Below are 24974 nucleotides of genomic sequence, written 5' to 3' on the forward strand. Positions count from 1 at the left end.
TTGTATCCCGATTTTGTAATCGCCATATTATTTGTGACTTCCCTTCAGTGTTAAACAATTTCCCTTTCTTTTACTACGACTACGATTTAAAACCTACAATCTACAGAAAATAAGAGTTTGAAAATAATGTTTACATTGTTGCCACTGAGAACATGTTCCTGACTGTCTGACTAACTTTACAAACATATAAATCTGCATTTAACTTGTAAAATCTGAATATCTGCATTTAAAATGGAAAATATGAAAATTAACATTCATTAAATAAAATACACGCTCGTCGGACCTTGTACTCACACTTACTTGTTACCTGCTTACTTACACATACGTTATTTGAAGGGCGCCAGCTGTCACTCAGTACAGCAATAATAGAATGAGACTCTTGACCATATCTAGGGTGTGGGGTAATAAGCTTACTTTTGACAACATACCATATAAGTTCTGGGAAAAGGAGATTGGCGTTCGGTTTCCCCATTAATTTTGAGGTTAAGATATTTTACTGTCAAAGAAATGAAACTATGAATTCGTTTGATAGAACAATATATATTCTTTAAATAATATATCAAAAAATAGTGAGTCTTGTTGCGATAAAACAGATGAGAATATGAAATTATGACATTGCAACTGAAAGAAACTAGGCATGAATTTGAATTCTTCTTGACCGGACATTTAACAATTTATACCAAATATTTCCCTCACTGATTCACTTGACTGTACCTTCAACACTTTGAGTGTAATTACGACGTAATCCATTGCTCTGGTGTTTACTGTAGATGTGTCACGCCTAACGTGGTGATACATCCTTGCGACTGCTTCTTCTCCATATCATCTGACTTCTTTGTAAGTCAATATGGTATGACCTCTTGGCAGGTCCAGGGTTGCCCTCTCTGACTCCTTGGTAAGCCTTGCATCCGCGTCTTCCACTAAGTGACGGACCAACCATTTGGTCTCACTCTCTCAATAACCAATAATGGCTCACTGAGTCTTCACCATCTCTCGTTCACACTGGTTGACTGTCCAACTAAGGCCTCTTGATCTAGTAGACTACTTCACTGTACTGCATCCGTATAACTAATGACTGACGCTACAATATGGAGCTACCTTATATAGACGTTGGTTGACACAACTACGTAATCTCCAGAAATAACAATGACATACTCCCACCTACGCGACAGATATTACATCCAGTGGTGAAATAGCCCCGCGGCGACTAACTCCGTGCGCGCATTGCTAAATAAATACGATGACGTAGCCATGGCTTGACGATGACTTGGCAGAATCTCCACTGGTATAGCAATATAACAACGTCACTTCCAATCTCTGATATATACAACAATTCTCACTGTACAGGTATTGAGTGTTATACTACACATACGTATATGTGTATACATCTAAGTGCAATCTTGCAAGCAACAGGCAATTGCAAAATTGAATAAAACGGATAATTACAATAATAGTACAATATCACAGATAACATAATAATAATACTGACATAATAATAATAATAATAATAATAATAATAATAATAATAAAATACAGATAAAATCATACAATAATAAAATACAGATATCATCTTGTAACGGGATTTGAACCGTTACAATTCGCCTCACTCATAAATAAATCGAAGAACAAAGAATCGATTGATTTATGAACAACATAATATAAATATAACACTGACACATATAAACACTTTAAATGAGTATACAACAATAATTTTCTTTTTCAACATCCATACATTTTATAATACATCACATATGAGAATTTTTCTCGCACATTGCCATCGTAGATAACTGTTCAGTGTCCCATTCTCTTTTTCTCTCATACAAATCACAAGAGTACAGCACTCAATTTAACACATACAAATAATTTTAAATGATTACACTACATTCTTCTTTTTTTTAACATATCAAAACTTTTTGTGAAATATCACTTATATGAGAACTGTTCTCGCATATTGTTATCGCAGTTAACTGTCCAATGTCCTGTTCTCCTTTTTTTTTTGTCACACAGTACATGACAATGTAGCACTTATTCTTCCAATACACCAATACGACACTTGGTTCACACGCAAATTCACATATGTTACTTTTATTTTGCCAGTTTCTTACAAAAATTAATCATCTTATTATTATCTCAACAAATCTCACGTGAAGTACTCCTTTACATATATAATACTACAAATACCGACAATATCCTCTTCCTGAATTTATAAGAATATGCACACTTCCCGATACGGTTCACAATTGTGAAATACCCCTGATAAAAAAATATAACTTCAACATATTTCCCGCCTCTGCAGATGATGAAATGGAACTCTGAGTAGCACTCTGTCACTCAAACTGAATCAATTTTGCTTTATTAACTTATATATCTCCAGAAATCGCATCCTCCTTGGCAACAATAATTAAAGGCTCAACACTATGGCTACAAGATGGTTCAATTATTCCGTAATCCAGCATAATGTTTATTTGTTCTTAGACTTCACTAGCACATTTAAGTAGAATGGGGTACTTACCTCCCACAAACGATCAATGGTCATGTACTACAAATTTATGTTCATATACGTGTTCTTCCTCACTTACCACTAAATACCTCTCGATGCTTACCTAACATCGAACACAATTACTCCTCCTGTAATTCACTCAAATTACCTCACGTCACTGCCTCATACCGACTATCCCTCGGATACTGGTCGTACATGCACGTAACACACCCAACAAAACATTTCCTCTCACTAGGAACAACTTCACTTACCTCTCATATATCTCAAAGAACACACGTCACCAACACACTTACCTCAGACCATCATAATTAACACGTACTTCTTTGCTAGATTATTCCCAGAACAAACACACACTACCTAAATTAAAGACTACTCTACTTCCATGATTTGCAACCAAGTCAGCTCCTAAAACAACTGAATACACAAGTTCTGGTACAACAAGGCATGTCTGAAACTTACAATTATCTTCAATTGACTGGTACCTCTATCAACTTATTTACTCACTTTGACTTACCCAACGGCTGTTATAAGATCTGATAGTACCTTCTTCATATCACAATTTCCATCATCGACTACCTCACTGCTTACAGTATATTCTCAGCATTACAAGTACTTACATCACTTAACAGAACACTTCTTACGTCGAACTTACTAATACCATTAATTACTTCATTACCTACGACTACGTCATTACTTAAATATCTCACTTAACGTTACTTAGGTCACAATCACACTGTACTCTTAAATCTATTTTTACTACATAACTACTTATACTACATACCTGTTCATCTACTACCTTCAGACTGTTCACTTAATTTACCTGATTCCCTGTACGTTTGGAATACTCTTGCTCGATGACTATTCCTGAATACCATTCGCATTTAGCCTATTACTCTCTCTCTGATGACTTAAATCCTCACGCCTTCCGTCACTTTGGCCTATAAAGTTTCCACGCCTTCCTTCTCCGGATTGCCCCTGATAACTCTGCTGAACCCTATCACTATTGAAATGTCTATTATTCGTCTGCTGATCATAATTATTCCCTCTCCAGCTATTCTGTCTATAATTCCTCACATAATTCACATCTGCACGCCTCCCATCTTCCGATTCTCTCTGGTAACTCTGCTGACCTCTGTCACTATTGACATTTCTATTATTCCTCGGCTGATCATAATTATTCCCTCTCCAGCTATTTTGTCTATAATTCCTCACATAATTCACATCTGCACGCCTCCCATCTTCCGATTCTCTCTGGTAATTCTGCTGACTTCTACCACTATTGAAATTTCTATCATTCCTCGGCTGATCATAATTATTCCCTCTCCAGCTATTCTGTCTATAATTCCTCACATAATTCACATCTGCACGCCTCCCATCTTCCGATTCTCTCTGGTAATTCTGCTTACCTCTATCACTATTGAAATTTCTATTATTCCTCGGCTGATCATTATTATTCCCTCTCCTCTGATAATTATCTGACCTGTTTCCCGCTCCTTCTACAGTTCTACTTTGTGGTCGATTATCACCTACTCTACCATTCAGAGCCTCGAAACTATCTAACAATACCTCCATTTCTTTGATAGTACTGACTTTCTGCATACACGCAGCTTCCCTAATCTTATCAGAATAATGTTTTAACATAATCCTTACGATATCAACTTCTGAACCAATACTATTAAGATTTTTCCATATAAGCACGTGTGTCAGAAAGTATTCTGTCATGGACACTCCCTCCTGTTGTCTATATTTACCAAGCATAATCCGTTCTCTCTCACGATCTTGTATGTTCTCATCCCAAAACTTATTAATAAACTTCTCTTTAAATTCTTCCAAATTAGACATATTATTACGGTACACTTGAAACCAGGTTTTACTTTCACCGATGAAGGAATTAGACAAGGTCTCTAACACGTATTCCCATTCGATAATATTATCCCTCAACTTACTTGTAAATCTTTTCTCAACTACTTTTACAAATTCTGTAGTACTGAACTGTTTTCCAGAAAACCCAGTTAAATCACGATCCCTACTGAACAAACCACTCACTACTATCACCTCACCCGCCGACTTACCTCTACCTTTCTGCTGTACCACTCCCTGGCAGTTCACTTCTTCTTCTTCTTCTTCTTCTTCTTCTTCTTCTTCCGCTGCTCTTTCAGCATTCTCTTCCACTATTCTCACGTCTTCCTGCAATTCTTCCTCTCCCTCTCTCACCGGCTGTGATAGCGTTTCCTGTTCGTTCCGTAGTTCACTGACTTCCACAAGTTTGCTTTCAATTTGTTCAATTCTACTAATCTGTTCCCTCGTATCTTCCCTAACTGCATTGTAAATTTTGTCCAATCTTTTCTCGACTACCTCATGAAATTCTTCCCGATTACTAGAACTTTTATCACTTAATTCTACGATATTCTCTGTACCAGTTCCTTTATCATGCTTAATTTGAGTATGAAAATCGCTCCGATTCAACTTCATTTCACCTTCAATTTCAACACATTCTTCATTTGACTTACTTTCTAACTTACATGTTAACTTAGATGTTTGATTATTTATCTCTAATATCTTAGAATCTATTTTACTAATGATCGCATTACAATTTTCGTTATTACTGCTAATAAACCGATCCATTTTGCTACATAGAGAGTTACACAGTTTATTAAAATTTTCATTACTACTATCAATTAATTCTTTCATCTCTTTCTTATTATTTTCACTCATCTTTTCCTCCATACGTTTTTGATTATTTTCACTGAGCTTCTTATTTTCATTATTGAACTCGGTAAATCTGGCCATCAGCAAATTAAAAAAATCTTGGTTCATTCCCCCCGCGATTTCCTTTTGAGTTTCAGTGTGCTTCTCAATTTCTGCACTTTCCTGAATTAATTCAGAAGCTTCCATCGTATTCACCTGTTCCCTACTCTGAATTTCACCTTGGATGTCCGCAGAAGCAATGACCTCGTCCTCACATGACTTGTTATTGTCTTCCTTGTCCATCTTTGGTTCACTAGTGATAGTACGCGATCTCAAATTAATTTCCCTCTTCAAATCCCTTGACATATCCCCAAAATACAAATATATATCACAAAATTACACTCTTGACATTTACCGGTAATAATTTCTGTTGGCTTAAATGCGCACACTCCTCCCAAAATGAACCTATGATATGCTGTCATTCAGAACAAATTCTGAATTTATTCGAGTCCCACGTTGCGTCGACACATTGAAACATGTTCCTGACTGTCTGACTAACTTTACAAACATATAAATCTGCATTTAACTTGTAAAATCTGAATATCTGCATTTAAAATGGAAAATATGAAAATTAACATTCATTAAATAAAATACGCACTCGTCGGACCTTGTACTCACACTTACTTGTTACCTGCTTACTTACACATACGTTATTTGAAGGGCGCCAGCTGTCACTCAGTACAGCAATAATAGAATGAGACTCTTGACCATATCTAGGGTGTGGGGTAATAAGCTTACTTTTGACAACATACCATATAAGTTCTGGGAAAAGGAGATTGGCGTTCGGTTTCCCCATTAATTTTGAGGTTAAGATATTTTACTGTCAAAGAAATGAAACTATGAATTCGTTTGATAGAACAATATATATTCTTTAAATAATATATCAAAAAATAGTGAGTCTTGTTGCGATAAAACAGATGAGAATATGAAATTATGACATTGCAACTGAAAGAAACTAGGCATGAATTTGAATTCTTCTTGACCGGACATTTAACAATTTATACCAAATATTTCCCTCACTGATTCACTTGACTGTACCTTCAACACTTTGAGTGTAATTACGACGTAATCCATTGCTCTGGTGTTTACTGTAGATGTGTCACGCCTAACGTGGTGATACATCCTTGCGACTGCTTCTTCTCCATATCATCTGACTTCTTTGTAAGTCAATATGGTATGACCTCTTGGCAGGTCCAGGGTTGCCCTCTCTGACTCCTTGGTAAGCCTTGCATCCGCGTCTTCCACTAAGTGACGGACCAACCATTTGGTCTCACTCTCTCAATAACCAATAATGGCTCACTGAGTCTTCACCATCTCTCGTTCACACTGGTTGACTGTCCAACTAAGGCCTCTTGATCTAGTAGACTACTTCACTGTACTGCATCCGTATAACTAATGACTGACGCTACAATATGGAGCTACCTTATATAGACGTTGGTTGACACAACTACGTAATCTCCAGAAATAACAATGACATACTCCCACCTACGCGACAGATATTACATCCAGTGGTGAAATAGCCCCGCGGCGACTAACTCCGTGCGCGCATTGCTAAATAAATACGATGACGTAGCCATGGCTTGACGATGACTTGGCAGAATCTCCACTGGTATAGCAATATAACAACGTCACTTCCAATCTCTGATATATACAACAATTCTCACTGTACAGGTATTGAGTGTTATACTACACATACGTATATGTGTATACATCTAAGTGCAATCTTGCAAGCAACAGGCAATTGCAAAATTGAATAAAACGGATAATTACAATAATAGTACAATATCACAGATAACATAATAATAATAATAATAATAATAATAATAATAATAATAATAATAATAAAATACAGATAAAATCATACAATAATAAAATACAGATATCATCTTGTAACGGGATTTGAACCGTTACACCACCAATCCCCAAACGCGCAACAAACAAAATTCAACACTGGACGTTATAGCTGATACATTTCTCCGAAAATGTTATTTAAAAAATACGCCGTTTTGTACGGAATGTCGTAATAAGTGATGGCTTCTACTATACTTGCATGTTGCATCTGTCTCTTGGGACATGCGGGAGAAAAGTGTAGCTTTCACTGAAGTCTCAACCTCGTTTATAGCTGTGCTGCTGAGTATTGTCATTTACAATACTAGTTCGTCCCGGATGCTGTAAAAGGCGCTATTCGTAGGGACAAGCTACCATAGCTCAGTGAAGAAAACAATGACAAACTCCGCAACACCTCATGTTGCCTAGAACGCCTCAGTTGGCATCAACATCGGTTTTCTGGTTTTCCTATTACTCTTAACCTTCGATGGAGAGGCCTGATGACCAACAAACGAGTATTAATAAAAATTCATAAATAAACATGATAGCACATTATAATATTTTGTTTGTCAAATACTAGACATGTTATTTCCTCATAGCGGGGCTGAGTGGCTCAGACGGTTAAGGCGCTGGCCTTCTAACCCCAACTTGGCAGGTTCGATCCTGGCTCAGTCCGGTGGTATTTGAAGGTGCTCAAATACGACAGTCTCGTGTTGGTAGATTTGCTGGCACGTAAGAGAACGCCTGCGGGACTAAATTCCGGCACCTCGGCGTCTCCGAAGACCGTAAAAGTAGTTAGTGGGACGTAAAGCAAATAACATATATTTCCTCATAAAATTTGAGCCGTGAAATTTTCTCATTTGAGATTAACTGGCATATACAGTATTCTGAACAGATTTGAACTACGCTATGTTCTGAAGTGACTTGAAAATCATATGACCTCTAAAACGATGAAGACTTTAGTGATAAACTCTAAAAACGTTCAGTTGAGGAACTAAATGTAATTCTGAAGACAGGATAGTGTATTATCCGCACACTTTATCTTGGTGCATTTGTGTACGAGGGAGAGGAGTAAGGAGGGAGCTGTCCCGGTATCGATAGTGCTGCCTGGTTCTGCCACCTGAATGAAAATGAAATCTGAATTGAATCGAGAATATGATCGATCGATATGAAATTTTTAAACCGTTATCATCTTAAGCCAACAACTATGTCACATACACTTTATATAACATTATAAAATATTTCTCGATGCGAATCTTGTTCCTAGCATGAATTCTATACGTTGGCTTTGTTGTGTAAACAACAACAACAGTACTAGTACGTAAAGTGTACGCCAGATGTCGCACAACGATGCTTAAGCGATTCATAGTTTGTGTTTCAAAGGTTGCCAGTACGAATCTCCAAGATCGCCGAGGTCGACCGATTCAGCACTAAGGTGTAAATGCACCAAGATAAAGTGTGCGGATAATACGTAGCGCTCAAACTTGTATATCTTACCCCACAATGCTCTTCCTATCCATTACTGGTCGCGCCTCCCAGCCACATATTGATATACACTCCATCAGACCAATGGTCGTTGACTTCAATTTCCTGTACTAGAAAATAAAGGAAAATGAACATTATTGTACCTTACTGTAGGAATGTATATTTTCCTGAAGTATTTACGCACTCCTACGGTATAATGCATTTAAAGTTCATTTTCCTTTACACATCAGCGCAGGAAAACGAACACAACGAACATTGTTCTGATGGGCTCTTTATCCATGTGTTGCTGGGAGTCTTAAGGTGGATATTGTGGGTTACTGCTCGCGCACCATCGATATGTGAGAAGAAATCCTGGAATCTTGCATTTAATGCCTTTGTTTGAACTGGTATAACAGATACATTGTTAATATGTAACCACATGAATGAATATGATTGTCAAGTCTAATGTTTCCACTGAGGCCCCCATGACCGGCCCTAGTTCCAATTCACATTTAATTTTCTATGTCCACCATGGTCTAGCGATCGACGTAATAGCTCCCCACTCGATTGGCCTGTTTTTGATTCACGGCTCTGCCTTGAATTTAAGACTACTTTTGGGATACACTCAACTGAAGGTAATAGAATTGAGAATTGATGGGGATCAAAATTCCAATCTTGGTCATCCTAAAAGTCGTTTTTAGTATTTTGAACTCGAAGCGAACTGTGCTTTGTGTGTGGAAATTAACAGGACTGACTTCTTACTCATGCGGCCGTTGTTCTAATCTCGGACACTGTACGTGAGATTTTAAATAGAAAATGCCATCTGTGTGACTCATATTCCACGTAAGATCAGAAGTTCCATGGCTATCAACAATGGTGTAAAACAAGCAGCTTACTTGCTTCAAAATGCGAACATAGATCCTGATTCAAGGGGAGAGGAAGCTATAGAAAATATCCCGCACTGTAATAATGTGTATTACAGATGAAGTCAGGCTGATCTCTATTATTTAGCCAGTATCTCCAGTTTTAAGAGCGTAGCCCGACTAGCTTTCTATAACTGTGGATATTTCTATTAATATCTAACACTTTGAAGTACAGTTTCTAAATTGTTCTTCAAGAAGAAATTTCTCCACCAAAAAACCGCGACGCATCCCCCCCCCCCCCCCTCGAAAACTTAAGTTTAGAACGGCGGTACTCGTTAGCCAGGAGTTCTGAACGAAAATAGAATTTATCTCATTTTTCTCATCATGGTTATGATTTACAAACACGACAACTGGAATCACACACTGCTGTATGTTGTGCCACTGACCTACACTAGAATTAGATTACTTGCAATATTTCATATTACGCTAAGTCTTTGTGAGAAAAAATATGTTATTCTTTCATGTTGGTGTTATCTATGACAAATCGGGACAAAATCAGGACAATTTCTCGAAAGCGGCACATTTGGCTGTACCGGGAGACGTTCTGGGAGCGTGGGTTAAAAATTGGGACTGTCCCGCCAAAGTCGAAACGTATGGCCATATCAGATATCCGATGTTTAGCTGTATTCGTTACGAGAATTATACAGCTTGTTCCTTAAATACTATTTAGTACATGCAAAAGTAAAATGCAAAATATTAGACTCTACCAAGTGGCATGTCCCAGAAGTGATTAGCTGCCGACAAAAGCAGTTGTTACCTGTTGCACCTTATTATTATTATTATTATTATTATTATTATTATTATTATTATTATTATTATTATTATTATTATTATTATTTTCGCTATTGAAATGTCCAGATTAGCTTGTCTTGCTAAGAAAACACAAAATGACAACCCCTAACTGTGTTTTTGTTGAACCATTTTGCACCTTTTCTTAATGTCAGTACAATTTTGGCTCCTTTGCCGCATTTTATTCCTAAATAAGTGAAACAAGAAAAGCCGAACATTCCATCTGTAAAGCTTGGTTCTATGTAGTTCCTCAGTTCGTCGCTAGAATCGTAGGCTCCCTATATTGCACTAATCGGGAGTTAACCTGGTGATTAGCGGGCCGCCCTGCTTATGTGTCAGTATTATTATTATTATTATTATTATTATTATTATTATTATTATTATTATTATTATTATTATTATTATTATTATTATTATTATTATTATTATTATTCATCATCTGTTTACCCTCCAGGTTCGGTTTTTCCCTCGGACTTAGCGAGGGATCCCACCCCTACCGCCTCAAGGGCAGTGTCCTGGAGCTTCAGACTCTTGGTCGGGGGATACAACTGGGGAGTATGACCAGTACCTCGCCCAGGCGGCCTCACCTGCTATGCTGAACAGGGGCCTTGAGGAGGGATGGGAAGACTGGATGGGATAGGCAAGGAAGAGGGAAGGAAGCGGCCGTGGCCTTAAGTTAGGTACCATCCCGGCATTCGCCTGGTGGAGAAGTGGGAAACCACGGAAAACCACTTCCAGGATGGCTGAGGTGGGAATCGAACCCACCTCTATTCAGTTGACCTCCCGAGGCTGAGTGGACCCCGTTCCAGCCCTCGTACCACTTTTCAAATTTCGTGGCAGAGCCGGGAATCGAACCCGGACCTCCGGGGGTGGCAGCTAATCACGCTAACCACTACACCACAGAGGCGGCTTATTATTATTATTATTATTATTATTATTATTATTATTATTATTATTATTATTATTATTATTGCGTAGGTCACGATACGGAATACGCTCTGACTGTGTGTGCTGTCTGGCATTGTCGTTAACAAATACCTTAATATGACGCTATTTACTATTACTGTAGTATCAGTATGGGGGCTGCCTGGCCGAGGCGGTAAAGGCGTGCTCGGTTCGCCCGGAAGGACGTGAGTTCGAATCCCCATCAGGAAGTCGTAAAATTTAAGAAACGAGATTTCCACTTCCGGAGGTACATATTGCCCTGAGGTTCACTCAGCCTACACCAAAAATGAACGAGGTTAATTCCTGGGGGCAAAGGCGGCCGGACGTAGAGCTAAGCACTTTACCCCATTACGTGCCGAGGTTAACAATGGTGAAAGCCTTTACCTTCCACTCCTCCAAGGCCGTCATGGCCTGAACGGAGGTGAATTTTGCTTTGCTTTGCTTTTGTAGTATCAGTATCAAGTATTCTGAAACAGGAGATGAACGCCAAAAATACGTGATAGTACTAATACTTTAGTGCTGATGGTATTCAGAGCGACGAGTCAGTTCTGGGGTGCTTGCTTGTGATATATCTATAACAATTGATTTTGAAAAAACACGAGCGTAATCATGTTAAGCAGCATATAGCCAGAGCAAAACATGTGAAGAATTAGGAGGCTATATGAAATTTCTTAAATGGGCTGTTGTGATGGACGTGAAGGAAGCACTGGATGGTACTGCAAAGCGGATACTAGAACAGAGCTTAGCCAAAACCCCTGATGTTAAGGATGTTGCAACAAACATTATCGACTGCAAAGAAAATATGCACCAATTGTGTCTGTTCACGTTGAACATTCCTTTTCTATGTGTAGGTGTTAGTGACCGGAGATGCAACCTCACTGATAATAACATCGAAATGTTATCTGTTTTGACAGCTTTCTGGGCATGTGATTTTAATAATACTGTCTTCTGGGGCCTGTTTTAGACAGATTTTAATACATATTTACATGAGTGAATTTTGTGTCCTTTTATATAATGTAAAATTGTTTTTGGTGATGTTTGTATGAATATTTACATTTAAAATGCACCTTTTTTTGCTTTTTCGACTAAATTAAAGTACCTTTTTGCACCTTTATAACCAACATTTTTCACCTAAAATTCCTACCTCTATATATTGGGTTTACTACCAGCCGATTTCGTCATCATGCAGCATGCGTCACTGCAGGTGAAGCAACAGTGAGTTCATGACCTACAGTAATGAGGTGTCACATCGTTCAAACCCTCCCCCGTCATAACAGCTGCCATGAGTTCTGCATGTTGTAGCCTGTACTGTGCAGTTGACTTCCTCGTTTATCTTAAGTTTATTCCACACTGTGTTCATATCCACGAATGAAGCATATTTCGCTGAAGTACAAAACTTTGTAATGAAATGGGTTACTCTGAAAATACCTTCCTATTTCTCGGGAAACATATTTTCATGCAACGCTGTATGGGCATCTGGTATTTTTTTCGTCAGGATATATCATTCTGGAAGTATTTGGACCATGTATATTATTATTATTATTATTATTATTATTATTATTATTATTATTATTATTATTATTATTATTATTATTGTTATTATTATTATTGTACCGGTTGGTACACCCCTACGCCGCACCTTTGAATTTTCCGCGTAAAGTACTCCTCTACAGGAGAAACTCTGAACTTTAACAACTGTATCAACTTATAAGTTTTCTCAGAAGATGGCACTAACCATAAAGTTTGTGATTGCAAAGTTGTCAGTACTGTGTGAGTTCAACTTGTTTTGTTTTCCGTTAATCAAGAAGTGTGGACATTCTCTTATAGATGTCTCTACTAAAAAACTATGATCATGCACCCTGGTGCGAAGTGAAGGAACTTTTCTTGAAGATATTTTGCACTCGTAAGTTTTCCTATAATTAAATTTCGTTCTTTCATTTGTGGGTTGGCAATATAAATCCTTTCTTTCCGCCAGTTTTGAACTTAGCCAATCCAGAATTTCTGTAATTAATTTTTGACCAATCGTGTCCTTCAATTTTGATGTGTAACTTGTAGCCAGCCAATAAAGTTGAGTGGATGTGTCTTAATTATTCATGAAAGGTCTTGAACTTTCTCCGAGGGTTTAAAAACTGCTGATTTTCACGGCTCGTCGCCACTTCTTCAACCTCTAGCTTAGTGTATGGACGTGTAGCAGGGGGCGGGTAGCGCCTCTTCCTTCGGGCAGCAGCTCTTCAACAAGGTAATGGCCGTTTAACATCTTTATTTCTTGCTAGCTCAGCAGTTTAACCCTCGGGTAAGGTCCGAAACCTTTTCAATGTAACCTACCTGTCTAAAAATGTAACTTAGTGCCGGCTTATGTAAAATTTTCTTATTACTTTAACTGTAAATCGGGGATAGAGAGTGCTTTACCCTCTCGAGCTCCACTTCATTTTTGATTTGAGGTGACTACGTTTTCATAACCGATTTTCTTCTCTTCTTAATGTGTTAAAAAATTTCTTATACGAGTCACCTCCCTAGTTTGGGAATAGCCCCTGTGTCATCGGCCTAGTGCCCCTTCGGTTTTAAAAGGTTTCATGTAGGAGTGCAAGCAACGCCTGCATTCATCTTGGTATTTTGGGCCACTTAATTAATCTGTTCTTTTCCACTGAGGCCCAGTAGGTTGGGTACGAGATACCCCCGTTTCATTTGATGTAAGCGGTGCCTTGATGGCAGTTTAGTGTAAAAGTCTGGTATTGCCTTTAATAGGCTTGAAAAACTGAGAGCAGGTCAGCTCGTTCTTGTGTTTGAAAAGTGCCTCTGGGAGGGTTGAGGTTAAAAGGTGGGATCAAGTGCTCCATGCAATAAGGGGATTTCTGCCCTTTGGTAATGTGTGGTTGTGAGCTGAGAGCTCAGGAATTGTAAAAGGTGGGGATCGAAGCCCATATCATTAAAGTATCTCTAAATCTTGGCTTTCCTGGTCTTGTACCTGATTTGTTAACTTGTTGTTATTTGTTGTATGTTCAAATTCTATGTCAAAATTGTTAAGTTTTTAAAATATAACCTTTAATTCAATTTTAATTAATATCTCAGCTTTGTACTTAGACCCATTCCAGCCCGCACCTTCTTTCACCTCTGCCTTTCACGGATAACTCCCTAACAATTATTATTATTATTATTATTATTATTATTATTATTATTATTATTATTATTATTATTATTATTATTATTATTATTATTATTATTATTATTATTATTATTATTACCAATCGACATAGGAAGGGGACATAATATACATGGTGCTGCATAACTACCTCTACAAACTGATACCGGAACTAGACAGACTTGCTTTTCACAGGAATCTAGATCTGATGAAGTCAGCTGTTGACGCTAGGTGATGTTTTTCGAAGTTGTTTGTGGTATGTTAAATAAAATGATAAGAACTGTGAAATGTATTTCTTCTTTTATTTATCCCGGAAGGTAGAACTATGAGGGCGCCTATGAATGCTTGCAATACGGCGTCAAAACATTGATTGTCGTTTCCGTGTGTAGCTCCATATACATTAGTTCACCTGTCGAGAAACACTCCATGCTCAGAGTACAGAGAATGATGTATTACTGCAGGCGAGGAAGACAAGCACATGCCGATATTTCCTGCCCTCTTCAGCGCTCAGTCAATAGCAGACAAGTAAGAAACAGTAACAGAAAGAGTCTTTTAGTGCCAATTTTGTTATAACCTTCGTCTGTTTGCTTGACCAATATGTATCACCAGATTTTTTGTTACATACAAACTATAGAAGATCATCAGTTTGCATTATTATTATTATTATTATTATTATTATTACTATTACCAATCGACATAGGAAGGGGACATAATATACATGGTGCTGCATAACTACCTCTACAAATTGATACCGGAACTAGACAGACTTAATCGAAACCGACTTTCAACCTATTAGGTCGTGTTACGTACATTTAGTACGTCTTGAAGAGATGTTAAGTACAGAACAAAAATGGCCAACCAGACACCAGTGGGATCCGAATCCACAACCTCCCGATTTCGCGTCGGTTGCTCTACCAATTGAGCTATGGTGGCCCGGCCATCTTTGTTCTGTTGGAAAGGATCTGAACTACAGGTCTGGTACTACTACCATCACACTATAAAGTGCGTTTAAGTTGCCCGTTGAACTTAGCTAATAGGTTGAAAGTCGGTTTCGATTACAATGTGGTCGTGAAAATTCAATATTCATAGACAGACTTGCTTTTCACAGGAATCTATATCTGATGAAGTCAGCTGTTGACGCTAGGTGATGTTTTTCGAAGTTGCATTGGCCCTTAGAGTGGAAAATTCCACTTACTGTTGTGGAAATGAAATTGTTTTGCATCACCGGCCCCTAAGAGTAAAGCGCTAGACAATTCGTCATTAATTCGGACTAATTGAGGTTCTAGGCTGTGCGGATTAAACAGAATAACTTATGAAATGAGTCACTCTGTTCAGTAATATGAACGTATACAGTACAATATTTTACATTTAAGAAATACAAAGATGATTTAATATACAAGATATAATGCAATACAGTATGAGGCCCTACAAAATACAGAATAACTTGTGCAGTACAGAATTAGGACATGACAATCAAGGCACAATCTCATTGACCACACTTGGCATGCACACTGATTTGGCTTCATTTGACATTAATTTCTTCAATAATTAACTCACCCAGGTGCCTCAAATGTTCGTAATAGGCAGATATGTTTTCATCGTTGTTATCTGCTTAGATCGTCTTTAATTTCACTATTTTCATTTAATCCTTCTGCAGTAATCAATCGGCTCACAAGAAATTTGAACCAGTTGGTTAGTTTACCCCTTCTCATTCCGGATCAGAAGCTCAATATACTCAACCAATATATCTCCCCATTCCACTGTGCACCTCTGAACAATCTGACATTGAAATTTCTTGGTGACATTGACAAAATTATAAGGAGTTCCGTCAAAGAAATTTATTGGATTACCTGGTGACGCCCCTGATTCAATGATTTACGCACCACGCTAGGTTAGAGGACTTCGAGTTTTCAAAGCTCAATGGGAGGCTTTCATTCAGCATATAAATATTTGCGAAACGCTGATGCGTGTGAGAAGCCCACACATTGAAGCCACTAGAGAGCTCCGTACTGAAATCGCCATTTGCCTTGAACGCCTGCCGCTTAGCAAGGAACAAGTTGAACATCTCGAAAACCCTCTTCCCAAGCTCATCCGGAAAGATTCCTTTAGAAGTGGGCGCACATTACCATCCAAGGGTATTCTTCTACCACTGGAAGAAAGGAAACGCTTTAATCAGTAATAAGAAAGGTATGTCATGCAGACAATGGACAGAAACACTTAAAATGAACTGTAATGTCATCCCAGTTTGATCTCTCTATGGAAAGAGCCTTAATTGATCCCGTTGCAGAAGTTGTGACCTCTTGTATTAGCGTTTTATTTATTTATTTTATTTATTGTGCTTCAGACAGGTTCAAACTTAATGATGTCGTAAGGGAGAGCTGATGAGGATTCATCGGTACAATACAGTTCGCACATTGATTGCTGGAAGCCTCCGTGAAAAACACACCTGGAGATCTACGAAGTAGGATGTCTTTCCACACATGGATCCACAAGACGAGCTGACATTGTTGTCATCGACCGGGCGAAAGGTACGGGTATGGTGATTGATTCCACTACAAGATTCGAGGAAAATGAACAGCAGCTCGATTAGTGTGCGAGGAGAAGAGGACCAAATATGAACCATGCCTTGAAGATCTCAGAATGAAGTACGAGAAGTTATTGGCCTTATGATTGGTGCTAGAAGGACAATTCCTAAGGAGACGCTGAACTTCTTAAGAATAAACAAAATCCCGGACACTATTATCCAGTCCATAGCGGACTCAGCGTTGAAACATTCATTGGCGATTGTAAGGCACCACTTGTACTCCCTAACTAGAAGGAGCATGTATCGGATTTTCTTCCTCAAATAAAATATGAAGGAGACAATCTGCTTGATGGTGGCAATTGCATTCTTGAGTGATGACTCAAGCCCTGCTTAATCCAAACATCGTGTAAAATAAATATTATCCATATGAACTGATTAGGAGGCCGATATTTTGATTCCCTAATTGAGGCGGCTATCAGATTAGAAGAAATTGGCCTAACGATCGATGTCAACATATCTAAATCCATTTCCATAGTAAAAGGAAGTCCTACCTACAAATCTCTAACATTGGATGGTTACAATGAAATTGCATCTATAACTCCTGCAGAGACAATCCGCTACCTCGGAGTAAACTATCGCAATGCTACCATATCTGATGCTAAATTAACGTTGAAAAAAATTAATAGAAATCTAGACGCATTATCATCAATTCCACTATTGCAACCACACCAGAAATTTAATGTGCTATCAACCTACATAAGCCCATCTTTTATCTACAAATTCCACACTACACCTTCACATCGTATACCTGCGAGTTTCGTAATTGATACTCAGAAACTTATCAAAAGCACTTTGAAAGAAGTTCTTCAACTTCCAATAGATACATTAGACAGCATGTTATACTCCGACAAAAAGTATAAAGGACTCGGTCTTTTCAAGTATGGTTGGGAGGCTTATCTACAGCACATAAATGCATGCCAAGTTCTCCATCGATCCAACAATATACACATCAATCATACCCGAGACCTCCATACAGAAACAAAGAAGTGCTTCGAAAAACTTGGCCTACTCCTGAATACTGAACGCGAATCTGTCAAAGTTTCGCTCCTGCGACAACAACTCCGTGAGAAAGAATTCGATACCTGGTGTGCCTTACACAAAAAGGTAAGGGTGTTATACTGTATAAGGAATACACTCCAGCCAATCAGTGGGTAAGAAAGGCCGGAAGTTTAACCAGCAGCGACTGGAGAAATGCCATAAAACTAACAGCAAATGTAGTTCCAGTTCGTGCATTACCTGGCAGGTCCCAAGACAATAACCACTGTCGGCGTTGCCACAGTGAGATTGAAACACTTGGCCACGTCTTGGGTTCCTTTCCATTTAGTGACGCCCTGCAGAATTCACATCATCGAATAAGATCTATGATTGCTGAAGCCCTGAGAGAAAAGCACTATACAGTTTACGAGGAGGTACATGGATTGTCTCAGACAGGGTCAAACCGGCGGATTGACATGATAGCTATATCACCGGGCTCAAGTAAAGGGTTCATAATAGACCCCACAATTAGAACCGAAGCATCATCCACTCAACCGCATGATGTACACAAGGAGAAATATGATATATATGAACCCACAATTCCATACTATGTCGAGAAATATCATCTGGACTCCATACATGTGTTAGGATTCATGATAGGAGCGAGAGGCACCATCACTCGCACATTCCACAAATTTTGTAAGAAATTTAATTTGCATAACCAATTCATTAAGGACTTTATGTTAGCAGCCCTCAAAGGATCGTTACCAAAAGTAAAAAATAATTTATACTCCTAGCTATATCTTTGTCCTATGAGGAATTTCTCATGGATTTCATAACTATTGACTGATACATTTTTTTATTACTTAGGCTTTACTGTAGTATACCTATTTATAGACACATTTTAAACGGCCCTTACAATTACTAATCAAAATTTCTATGTAAGCTCTGTCTTCTTGGCAGCCTCCAAATGGGGAAAGCAGAAATAAATGCATTTCTCAATAAACGGCTGTCCGGATTAAGCGACGTACGCTATAATAGGATGCGGATTAATGAGAGTCTGCCGTATATGCACGCTTATACATACAGTACATACATCTATACTAATGTGTATATTTGTTTGTAACGGATAGACTCAAAAAGTACTGAACCGATTTTAAAAATTACTTCACCTATAGAAAGCTACATTGCCAGTGAGTAACGTGGGCTTTATTTTATTTTCAAAACAATTCGAGGAAGGGGCGAAGGGGGGAGATATAAAAATATAAAAATATGAGGCTAATATAGGCGAAATCGAATTTGTCGTACAAGGACAATACAAAGCTCATTCTAAGCCCCTTGACGCAAAAAAAAAACAAACCTCCGTAAGGCCTACGGGCCCGAAAACCATGTTTTAAGGCCCTAAAATCAACCGTTATGGAGATATTGGCACCACACTGCCCCTGCTCTAGGAATCGGATAAAGAAATGAACTGCTGTAACCATAGCAACGGCAGCTCCAGTATTCCTACAGCAGCGAGATTATCTACAATATATCACAAAAACCTAACGTGTTACATACATGAAATTTGGTATTTGGAATCTCCTTTAAATAAAAGAACACAAATTTTTGTTTTCAGAAAATCCACTTCAGGTGTGAGGGGGGCGGGACTGAAAAGAAGTGAGGTAGGAGTTGAATTCTTTATATGAGGGAGGATACATATATCCCAGAAACTGAAGATGTTGCATACGTTATAATTGGTAGGCCCTACTTGGAATCTCTTTTAAAAATAAATGAACGCACTTTTTTGGAAAATCCACTTAAGGGGGTGAAAAGAATTAAAAAATGAGTATTTTCTTCTTCCTCCAGCGGTTTTCCCACACCTGTACGGTCGCGGGTGCGAACTGTGTCGTACATGTACATTTGACGCTCTTTTACAGCTGGATGCCCTTCCTGCCGCCAACACTACGTGTAGGGATGTAATGACTATTGCGTATTCCTGTTGTGGTTGGTAATTTGGTGTGTTCAGTGAATATGAAGAGGAGAGTGTTGATGTCCCATGCATTCAAAATATTTCTGCGAATCTTACACACCACCGAGCTCGATAGCTGCAGTCCCTTAAGTGCGGCCAGTATCCAGTAATCGGGATATAGTGGGTTCGAGCCCCACTGTCGGCAGCCCTGAAGATGTTTTCCGTGGTTTCCCATTTTCACACCAGGCAAATGCCAGGGCTGTGCCTTAAATAAGACCACGACCGCTTTCTTCCAATTCCTAGGCCTTTACGATCCCATCGTCGCCGTAAGACATATCTGTGTCGGTGCGACATAAAAGCAAATAGAAAAAAATCATACACGCCGGGATTTACAAGAAATGTGAATCTCATATGGATCAGACCCAGTTTGGTTTCCGAAATGGGCTCGGCACACGTGAAGCACTCTTCCCCTTAAATGTACTAGTACAGAGGTGCAGGGACGTGAATGTTGATGTATATGCTTGTTTCATTAACTACAAAAAAGCCTTCGACTGTGTGAAACATGAAAAGATGGTAGAGATATTGACCAAAGCGATTTACGCATTACCAGCGCACTGTACTGGAATCAAACTGCAGATGTCAAAATCGACCAAAGAACATCAGAAACCACTACAATCAGAAAAGGTGTTCGTCAGGGATGTGTGCTACCACCTCTCTTGTTCAACATTTATTCTGAAGCAATATTTAGGGAAGTGTTGCTGGAAGAAAACAGCGGGATAGTTATAAATGGACAGGCAATTAACGATATCAGGTACGCAGATGATACTGTTGTCATAGCAAATGAATTACCTGCGCTCCAACACATGGTAGACAAATTAGTCCAGCGCAGTGAAGAGTTTGGCCTGTTTGTCAACGCTTCCAAGACCAAAGTTGTAGTCTTCTCTAAAAGAAAAATCCAATCAACCCTGTCAATGAAAGGCAATAAGATTGAACAAGTATCCTCCTTCAAATACTTGGGTACTGTGCTAGATGAGGAATGTGATTCCAAGAGAGAGATAAAATCAGGAGATCACTTTTTTTAGCATGAAACAGCTATTTACAAGATCGGATCTAAGTCTGCAATTGAGAATGCGAATGATTTGGTGCAATGTGTTCTCCAGTTTTGTCTTTGGATGTGAAAGCTGGACCTTTGACTAAAATCTGGAAAAAAGAATTGATGCTTTTAAAATGTATCTATATCGCCGCTGACTCCGAATACCTTGTTGGGTGCTGAAAATTTCAAATGACGAAGTCCTTCATCGCATGAAGAAACAAAAAGAACTATTACTTACTGTAAAAGAAAGGAAAACCCAATATCTAGGGCACATTATGAGAGGCGAGAAGTACCAGCTATTACAACTCATCATTGAAGGTAAGATACAGGGGAAAAGGTCTGTAGGCAGGAGGAGGAATTCATGGCTGAAGGACATCCGAAGATGGAACAACTGCACTTCAGAAGATGCTTTCCATGCCGCAACATCACGTACGGACCGCCAACTTCCGCTAGGAGAAGGCGCCGCAAGAAGAAGAAGTGTTGGGACAAACACAAACAACCTATCCTCGAGCCAGAAGAATTAATCACACACGATTAAAAATCCCCGACCCAGCCCGGAATCGAAACCGGAACCCTGTGAACCAAAGGCCTCAACGCTGAACACTCAGCCAAAGAGTGGGACAGTTTTTAAAGTGAGTATATCCCATAAAATTAACATGTTACAGGCGTAAAAATTGGTATGTGTAATCTCTTTTAGAAATAAAGAAACACGTATTTTTTGTTTTCGGAAAATCAACTTAAGCTGGAGATCGAAAGTAAGTGAAGACGGGGTTTAATTCTTTCTTTATGAGGATACTTATATCTCAAAAACTAAGATGATGCAGACGTGAAAATTGGTATTTGGATTCTCCTTTAGAAATAAAGTAATCATTTTTTTTCAACTTAAAAGAGGACTGTTTCTCACATGTAGAGTTCCATGTCGCATGTTCCAGATATAGCTCTGCCAGTAGCCTGAACATCTTAGCCGCAAAAGGCAATGGTACAAACGTGGTTTACAAAGAGGTTCTGGGGTAAATGAAATACAATTTTTCGGTGAGTTTTCATACTTTAGGGATTTTCAGGTAATGTCTTAGTGCAGTACCGAGGAACAATTAATTTTTATTAAATTACGAAATTCTTGCAAGCGAAGCCGTGGGTAACAGCTAGTACATTCTGCCGTTAAAACAAAGTCGTCGGGCTAGACGAAACTGCTTACTACATTCCTCCCTGCCGTTTTATGTTGTTGTTTGAGTCATCAGTCCATAGACTGGTTTGATGCAGCACTCCATGCCACCCTATACTGTGCTAACCTTTTTATTTCTACGTAACTACTGCATCCTACATCTGCTCTAATCTGCTTGTCATATTCATACCGTGGTCTACCCCTACCGTTCTTACCACCTACACTTCCCTAACTGAACAAGTCCTGGGTGTCTTAAGATGTGTCCTATCATTCTATCTCTTCTTCTCGTCAAATTTAGCCAAATCGATCTCCTCTCACCAATTCGATTCAGTATCTCTTCATTCGTGATTCGATCTATCCATCTCAGCTCCAGAATTCTTCTGTATCACCACATTTCAAAAACTTCTATTCTCTTCCTTTCTGAGCTAGTTATCGTCCATGTTTCACTTCCATACAATGCCACGCTCCACACCAAAGTCTTCAAAAACATCTTTCTAATTCCTATATCAATGTTTGAAGTGATCAAATTTCTTTTCTTAAGAAAGCTCTTCCTTGCTTGTGGTAGTCTGCATTTTATGTCCTCCTTACTTCTGCCATCGTTAATTATTTTACTACCCAAGTAACAATATTCATCTACTTCCTTTAAGACTTCATTTACTAATCTAATATTTCCTGCATCACCTGCCTTCGTTCGACTGCACTCCATTACTTTTGTTTTGGACTTATTTATTTTCATCTTGTACTCCTTACCCAAGACTTCATCCATACCATTCAGCAACTTCTCGAGATCTTCTGCAGTCTCAGATAAAATAACAATATCATCGGCAAATCTCAAGGTTTTGATTTCCTCTCCTTGGATTGTGATTCCCTTTCCAAATTCCTCTTTGATTTCCTTTACTGCCTGTTCTATGTAAACATCGAAAAGGAGGGGGGACAAACTGCAGCCTTGCCTCACTCCTTTCTGGATCGCTGCTTCTTTTTCAAAGCCCTCGATTCTTAACACTGCAGACTGGTTTTTATACAGCTTGTAGATAATTCTTCGTTCTCGGTATCTGATCCCAATCACCTTCAGAACCTTAAATAGCTTGGTCCAATCAACATTATCGAATGCCTTTTCTAGATCTACGTATGCCAAGTACGTGGGTTTGTACTTCTTGATTCGATCCTCTAAGATCAGACGTAAAGTTAGAATTGCTTCACGTGCTTCTACATTTCTTCTGAAGCCAAATTGATCTTCTTTGCCGTTTTATACCCTTTAGTAAATTATCCATGTAAACTGTGAACAACAAAGGTGAAACATCAAAATGTTACTTCTATTACGAATTCTTAATTCTTCAATTACAGTATAGGATACACACATACATGTACTTTTTTGCAGGGAAATGTACTGAATATAACATGCACTTGCGACAGCCACACATGCTGTTGGTGCGAGAAGAAAGTGAAGGTGAATGTACCGAGAGTCACGTTGTCGAGGATGCTAATTGACGAGGAGAATGTTGCATGGCCTGGTATGCACTGTCCTATTCTCAGAACAGACAGACCCGTATTACTGGAGAAATTCTCAGCTACTTGTTCGTCTCTGCGTACAATAGCTGGAAATAACAAATGATACTCACTGCTATGTCTGTATAATGTCATAAAAGGAAACTCGAACTTTGCAAGTTTCCGCATACAAAGCAGAATGTATATCTTCAGAATTATTTATTTGTCGTCTATAACAGAGCGTTACAGTCTGCCTCGTCACTTCGGTCGTGTCGTGTGATCCAGGCTGTATGCTGGTTTCAGGGGAAGTTGGCCACTCTTGAGATGTGGATTCTAACCCTTCTGTCGGCAGCTCTGAAGATGATTTTCCGTGATTTCACATTTTCACACCGGGCAAATGCTGGGGCATCCACTGTCGCTTCCTTGCTGATCCCAGCCTTTTCCTACCCTACCGTCGCCCCTGTCTGTCGGTGCGACGTAAAAGTCTAAGAAAATAGCAAATAATACATTTACAATAAACTGCCCAAGATATAGCATTTAACAAGTAATCACATTTTGTTTGTGGACTAGAAGAAGAATGAGCAAATAGAGAAAACAGGAAAGAGATATTGGCCTTATTTCCTTCCTTTCTTTCTTGTAAGATTATTATTATTATTATTATTATTATTATTATTATTATTATTATTATTATTATTATTATTATTATTATTATTATTATTATTATTATTATTATTATTATTAAAAAATACATCGCGGTTGGGAAATATTCCGGTGGCAATGATTACTTTTAAGTACGGTAGTGTAATGCTGTAATAGAGTAAAGCTAAAACACTTACGAACAACAGCGAAAACTACAACAAGAGTACAACAAGCAATTCCGTGGAGAGAAAATATTACAAGGAATACTACTAGTTTAACATTCTAAATCCAGCATCATCATATACAAATTCACATGTACCTTAACTACACTCATGTTCATAAACACCAGAACACCATGAAAGACTAGAGATAGAAAGTTCATATTCACAGGACATGTGCATTAGTATGTTCTGAACATACGATTAGCATTTGAACCATGTCGACCCTCAGGTTCAAAGTCTACATCGATATTTCGGCGCACCACCACCGACTGGTAAAATGTGCCTGCGGCTCTCGTTGTCGCTATAAACCTAAGGTAATGGATCAGTGTCACGTGAACAGACGTGCAGGATACCTCGCAGACGTATGCGAGAACCATACCATCAAATGAGAGAGTTTGAAAGACGGCGCATTATTGGCATAACAGAACGTGATGTATCCATCCGGGAAATTGCTGCTCGTGTGGGATTAAGTGTGTCGGCAGTGCAACGGGTGTGTACAGAATGGTTCACAGAAGGCTGTAGAACACGA

The sequence above is a fragment of the Anabrus simplex genome, chromosome 7, assembly GCF_040414725.1.
Source record: "Anabrus simplex isolate iqAnaSimp1 chromosome 7, ASM4041472v1, whole genome shotgun sequence".
Lineage (NCBI taxonomy): Eukaryota > Metazoa > Arthropoda > Insecta > Orthoptera > Tettigoniidae > Anabrus > Anabrus simplex.